Source organism: Onychostruthus taczanowskii, unplaced genomic scaffold, assembly GCF_017590055.1.
Source record: "Onychostruthus taczanowskii isolate IOZ18803 unplaced genomic scaffold, ASM1759005v1 scaffold36, whole genome shotgun sequence".
NCBI lineage: Eukaryota > Metazoa > Chordata > Aves > Passeriformes > Passeridae > Onychostruthus > Onychostruthus taczanowskii.
The window spans coordinates 439,419-445,625 of NW_024501015.1; positions in this window are offsets into that span (position 1 = coordinate 439,419).

Sequence of the window (6,207 nt, forward strand, 5' to 3'; positions counted from 1 at the left end):
TAATTGCTCTGAAGGAAGAAAAATATCCATGCCTCCTAGAAGTATAAATTGTCTGACTGAAGTTGTATTTGATGAACTGTTAAAATCTTTGGGGCTTGGGTGTTTTTTTGTTGTGGGGGTGGGGATAGTTGTTTTGGGGGACTTTTGAGTTTGGGTGGTTTTTTGTTTGTGTTTGTGGGGTTTCAGAGTGTTTTGGGGGTTTTTTGGTAGTTTTTTGTTGTTGTTGTTTTGTTTTTTTGTTTGTTTTAAAGGAACCAGTTCCTAAGCATTTACCACACAAAACTGTTAAAGATACAACGCAGAAATCCAAATTATCAGCTCTGCCTGGAAGTAAGAATCATCAACCAGACAGAATTCACCTGTAAAATAACTATGGGATTTGACATCTGGGATTTTTCAGTGTGAAACAGATCACCTTTTTGTTCCTTGGATGATACTCCTCTCTGCCCAATCCTGCACTGAATCCAGTGGTCCGGAGAAAGGGGAAAGCTGACATCCAGATCAAGGAGGAAACAAGAAATAGGAGCACTGGGAAAGCATGTCAGACTGTGAAAGGTGAGAAGCAGGAGACAGCTGCTGGCTGGGAAAGTCCTCCATTCTGTTGCCATCCTAGCACAGTTCAGATCACACCAAAATATCCCAGCAGTACACGTGAGAGTCATCAACCAGTTGAATGTTCCCTGGTGAAGGCAGTTTGTGTGTTTATTGTGAGATTAGATGCTAGACAATATTTGTAATGATGTGTGTTGTTAGTGTAGTGGAATCATGTATCACCAACAGTGATTTAGTAATCAATGCTCCATGGTTCCTCTCTCCTACACTGCTGTGGGAGTTAGGCATCTGCTTCCACAGAACCTGTAAAAGACAATAGAGTCACTGCAAATTATTAAATCCCAATATCATAGAGGATATGATACCCTACCCATCAGCTACCTTTAGCCATCCATCAGGTTATCTTTATCTCCATGACTTTTACCATGGATTTCTACCATGAGACAAAGAGACCTCTTACAATTATTGAGGTAGTACTGCAAATACACATCTCCCTCATAAACTTGGATCCACAAACCAAACTGGCAAAAGGCTGGCTACTTATCATGCTGAGAACAGGAGCAAAAATGGAACAGTGAGAAAAAGGGGGTCCAGGCAGCCCATAGTTCCACCATCCAGAGAGTTGCAAGACTGCACTCCACACAGAACTGATCCACTGTTCTACCCCAGTTAGTTTATAATTTTATTTTAAAACAAATATAAAGCTCTGTGCAAGCCCCTGTGATACACCTGAAAGCTACTTGAGGAGTTCTCTGTCTGTACTTTTCTTTGGGGTAAACACTGAAAGACAAGGAAGCATGGTGGAAAATTACCTTGTGCCTGTGCTGCTTATCATTGCTGCTATTATCCAAGTATTATGGGACTGGTTCAGCATGAGAAAATTGAGCTTGGAAATTTTGGCAGATTCTAAATTACTGAACTTGAGATGCTGTGCAGAGTGCATCCTTGTCCTAATGCAGTAGTGGAAGAAGAGCAAGGGTGCAATCACAGATCAGAGCTGGTGGAACTGCTACATCAACATTGGCTCTTGGTAACCACAGCTCTCCATTCTTGATCCCTAATATATCAGATACCTTCCCAGTTGCAAGGCTCCACCAGGAACAAAGGAAAAAGAGAAAAGGGGAGGGACAGAGAAACAACTACATTTTAAGCTTAAAAAATAATCTTACACAGGAAGCATCACTAGCCTTTTGCACAGTGGGACAATTATTTCCACCATAGCACTTGCACATAGACTTAAAGAAAGGTTTGCAGACGTTTGTTGACAAAGATCTTTCATGTTTTGCCAAAACAATTTAGTTGCTATTTGAATGTGAAAGAGATCTACCATTAGATATCAAAAATGTAACCTCAGTTGCTACTACAAAGGTTAAGAAATCATTCTGTGTAAGGTGGTCTCTCAATTCCTCAGGAAATTCAGCAACAGACCCACTGAAGTGGCTTGTAGCCTTTCTAAGGCCATTATTGTATCTGCCAGTTTTAATGAACGTTTCAACTTCTGTATCTAAAGCAAGAGAAGGAAAAGTATTAGGGTTTATTTGTTCCAATTTAATAACAAGATACCTCAAACTGAGAAAGCGTGATGGTGGTATTTTTTGTGCTCTCTGGACATACTGACCTACTTAAGGCAAATTGTTTTCTACCTTTACTTGATCAAAGTGTTGTATTTACAAATACAAGTGTATGAAAGACAGAAAAACATCCCTCTGCTGAACCTAACAGTCCCTACCCGTCTATGTACAGATGCAGTGCTACCTGAAAGATTTTATGCAGAAGTAAAATGTCAGCAAGCAAGAAACTGTCTACAGGCACTGCAGATGAGGTGGCTTAAGTGCATTTTGTGTTCTCCTTTATGCTACTCTTTAAAAGGCAAGGGCAGTGACTGCGAGAATGAGGGGAATTCATTCACATCATTTGCCCAGCCAAAAAACCAAATTGCTTTTGTAGAAAGCAATAGAAAACGTTTATCCCAGATTGTTTTCCTTCTCTGGTTATTCACATTAGCTCTAGAGGACTGCAGCAGCTAAGTGGACTGATAGTAAAGGGTGGCAGTGGTCACACTAAGTCTGCCTGACCTGTTACTTCGTGAAGCCATGCAGCAGAAGGTGCTTTCCCAAAAAGCATGCTCTAGCTGCCTGGGCCCCACCATTTCCACATCATGCAGTACCACAGCCAAATGCTTTGCTGAGTACTGCAATACCAAGTCTTAATGTCATTACAGATTTGGAGTATGGTTACACAGGACAAATGACTAAACAACAGTCTTGATGAACTTCCTCTTATGTACATTGTCTTTATACACACACCCCCTCTTGGAAGGTATTCTGTCTCCACATGTGAACCAGTATGTCTCTTAACTGTTGCCATCGGGTGCAAATTTTCCATTACATACACAGTCTCGGAGTGGCCTGGGTAGCAGCTGTTGTGAACTTCTTGTGGCCACTTCTCGGAAGCATTTGGGAACACAGCATATTTAAGAGCAAGTGTTATCTTGCATTCTCTAGGCTACGCCTAGAACTGAGGCTATACATAAACCCAGATAAACGTCAGGTTTGCCTAAAGTCAGTATTTAAATATTCCCTGCAGCTCATTGTGAACTTCAGCTTCTTGTGTACTAGCACAGAGTAACATCAAGGTTTTTTACTTAGGTTGACTTGTTGTCACTCTGTTCTAAAAGTGTAGTATTTGTTCAGAGTTCTCACTACACTAATAATTCACCTAGGACAAGAAGTACAAAAATGTCTAGAGAAAAGTATGTGTGTTTCAGTAGCTGTGTTTGCAGAAACAGTGTAAAAATTTGGCTAATTGACTTCATATATAGAACCTGGAGCTTAAAGAAACCATGTTCCTAAATCCATTCACAACAAAGCAGAGATGACACTGCCATTCCTGGGGAGAATGCAAGCCACAAAAGTTAAAAAAAAAAAACCCTGCTAACCCAGAGATCTCTGCCCAAGTGATCTCAGTTAAAAAACCCCAACCAACTAACAAACCAACCAACCAAAAAACCCCACCCACAAATGAGGAAACAGCTGCAAATGACCCTTTCCTTTTCAGGACTGCCAGTTTTAGAGGTGGCCAATTAAGTGCAGCAATTATTCATACATTTCAGACAAGTATGTCCAGGACAGTAAGAATTACCACTCTCACCTGTTCGTCAAGTGGACTGCCTTACATCACTCAACATGAAGCACAAAATGAACCATGTAATACAATGCTGCTATCACTGATAGCTTTATATGGACTTGTGCTAATAAATAGGACGTTTAGGTCCACAGATCTATCTGTTGGAAGATACAATCGCCGAGCTAAGTATCGCAACACTCCTCTGGCTTCTAGGCAACATATTTGCTGAACTGCTCCCCAGCTGGCAAATACAGCTTCTCAAGCCTGGACATTTACAGGCCACAAATACTATAAACTGCAGAAAGTAGCCACCTCTCTCTCACTTCGTTATCCCAGTTCCCTGAGCCTGAATGCCTCCCTCAACCCGCACTGCAGCTACTCCCCGTGCCTTTGCATCTGGCTGCCTCACTGTTTCTACACACCGTTTCATAATCCATACAGAATGATCCAGGCTGGAAAAGACCTCTGAGATCAAGTCCAACCTCTGACCAATCACCACCTTGGCACTAAGTGCCACACTGGAACACAGCACCTTCAGGGATGGTGACTCCACCACATCCCTGGGCAGGGAATCCATTCCAACGTTTAACCCTTTCTGTCAAGAGATCAGAATGTCTGACCTGAATCTCCAGAGGCACAGCTTGAGGCTGTGGTCCTCTTGTTGTATTGTCTGGAAGAGGAGACTAACCCTCGGTTCTCTACAGCCTCAGTCAGGAACTTGTAGAACGATGCAGTCACCCCTGAGCCTTCTTTTCTCCAGGCTAAACCCCCTCAGCTCCCTCTGACATTCCACAGAGGACTTGTGCTCCAGACCCTCCTCAGCTCCGTTGTCCTTCTCTGAACACACTCCAGCACCCCAAGGTCTTTCTTGAGCTCACAAGCCCAAAACTGGACACAAGATTCGAGGTGTGGCCCTCCAGAGCTGAGTAGAGCAGAACAATCACTGATCTTGCTGGCCACATTTTCCTTGATCAGGCTGCTGCTGGCCTTCTTGGGCACCTGGGCTCACTCCTGGCCCATGCTCAGCCAGCTTGTGGACCAGCATCCCCAGGTCCTTTCCTGCCAGGCAGCTTTCAGCCACTCTGCCCCCAGCCTGTAGCACTGTCTGGGGTCGCTGTGACCCAAGTGCAGGACTTGGCACTTTACCTTACTGAACCTCAGCCCATCGATCCAGCCTGTCCAGACTCCTCTGCAGAACCTTCCTACCCTCCTGCAGATCAGTGCTCCCACCCACCTTGCCATCACCTGTGAGATTGCTGAGGGTGCACTCAATCCCCTCATCCAGGTCACTGATAAAAGACATGGACAGGATGGGACCCAGTGCTGAGCCTTGGAGAACCTCTTGGGACTGGCCAACAGCTGGATGTGGCATCATTCCCCTCCACCCTGTGGGGCCAGATATCCAGACTGGCTTTTTACTCAGCAAAGAGTCCCAAACCATGGGACTGCCAGCTTTTCCAGGAGAAGGCCGTGGGAGACAGTACCGTTCAAAGGCCTTGCTGCAGTCCAGGTAGACAAGATCCACAGCCTTTCCCTCTCCCAGTAAGTGGGTCACTGGGTCATGGGATGAGATCAGGTTAGTCAGGCAGGACTTGCCTTTCCTAAACCCATGCTGGTAGCGCCTGATCCCTTGGTTGTCCAGTATGTGTGATGGCACTCAAGATAGCTGCCCCATGACCATCCTGGGCCAATAGGCCTGTAGCTCCCTGGATCCTCCTTGCAGTGTCACACTGGCTAACCATGTTTTGAAAGAAAACCAAAATTAAATATACCAATAGTTTTTTATCTTGAGATATTGGGACTTCGGTTTAGAGAGAACAATTTTCCCAACATTTTCTAACTTGTCCGGATCACCATAAATACTGGTAAATTCATCAGAGTTGAAAGATTTGGCTTCAGTGTTTCAGCTATTCTGCTTTCAATTTACTAAGAATTTTCAACTGCAATTTATGGTAAGACATCATGGATTCAAAGGTATTGAACAACAATTTGTTCATGGTATTGAACAGTTAGAATTTGTTTTGTCACCAATTTCTCCTGGCATATTCTATCAGGCTTTTAAGATGTGTGCTGGTGTTTCTTTTAACTACTTGTTAATAGTTCCTGGCACCAGCACTCAGAAACAGCTAATGCAATTACACTTTACACACTTAACTCTGTTAAAATCATGACAAACTCTTTTGCTGGCCTTCCCTGACAATCAGGATGAAAATCTGCTGCAAGGGCTTTGTGGCTGTATTCCTCTTCCTGTGGCAACATCAACGTTCAACCAGCCACTTGCCACAAAACTGAAGAAAGTCAACAACGTTTCTCTTATTCGACCATCTCACCACAACTCCAGCAAGTGACAAAGATGGCACAAGAGAAAGCTGCTTAGCCATCCCATATGATCCAACATACTGATTCTCAGGGAAGACAAGGCTCCTGAAAAGACAGGTAAAAGCTGACTTTATCATCCACACCCCAGTATCAAGTATTGTTTAACCAAAGTGACACAAAACGCAGAATGAAAGACAAGAAACCACATTA